This window comes from Oxyura jamaicensis, chromosome 1, assembly GCF_011077185.1.
Source record: "Oxyura jamaicensis isolate SHBP4307 breed ruddy duck chromosome 1, BPBGC_Ojam_1.0, whole genome shotgun sequence".
NCBI lineage: Eukaryota > Metazoa > Chordata > Aves > Anseriformes > Anatidae > Oxyura > Oxyura jamaicensis.
The window spans coordinates 178,384,562-178,385,389 of record NC_048893.1 but is presented as its reverse complement, the minus strand read 5'-3'; positions in this window follow the sequence as shown (position 1 = coordinate 178,385,389).

Sequence of the window (828 nt, the reverse complement as noted above, 5' to 3'; positions counted from 1 at the left end):
GGGATGTGGTCCAAGGTCCCTCAAAGGGCCAGAGGAGCTGCAGCTTTACTCCCGAGTGCCCACGAGCTGGGACTTGGTGGCTCCTGGCACCCCCAGCTGGGGAGGGAAGGGTCTCTTTGGTCCAGCTGAGCCCTTGCCATCCCCCTGCTGCCTTCAGACCTAACCTGCAGCCTGCCCCTCACCAAACAGGCTGGGCATCTGCTCCTGAAGTGAACAGGTGAGCCTGAGATGCAAGGGACATCCTGCCTGGTGAGTAAGGGGGCTTCTGTGGCAAACGTGTTTTTCATGCCTCTGTCACACGGCCTTGGGTGAATCTGTTGGTTATAATAGATCGATGGCTAACAAAAGAGATAAATGTGTGCTTTCAGGAGAAGTATGCAGCCAAGAGAATGCTGGCAGGTTAAAAGCCACTTGACTGAAGGAACAGTTTCACAAAGACGAGCTGACTATTCAGAAAGACCTTCATCTGATGACTTGAGAACAAATAGTTCTGTCAACACCTCTAACTTATTTCTTTATTTACTTTATTTGCTACTTTTCTGGTAAAGATAAATTCATTTTCCTGTGTGCCTGTTGCCATCTCTCAAATGGCTGTGCTTTAAAGGAAAGCTATCAGGGACACGTTTATCTTCCTGATACAGGACGTGATAAACTGACCCGGCTGTGCAGATCTTGTCTTTCAAGGTAAGAATGAATGAAAGACAAAGGAAAGGAAAGGAAAGGAAAGGAAAGGAAAGGAAAGGAAAGGAAAGGAAAGGAAAGGAAAGGAAAGGAAAGGAAAGGAAAGGAAAGGAAAGGAAAGGAAAGGAAAGGAAAGGAAAGGAAAGG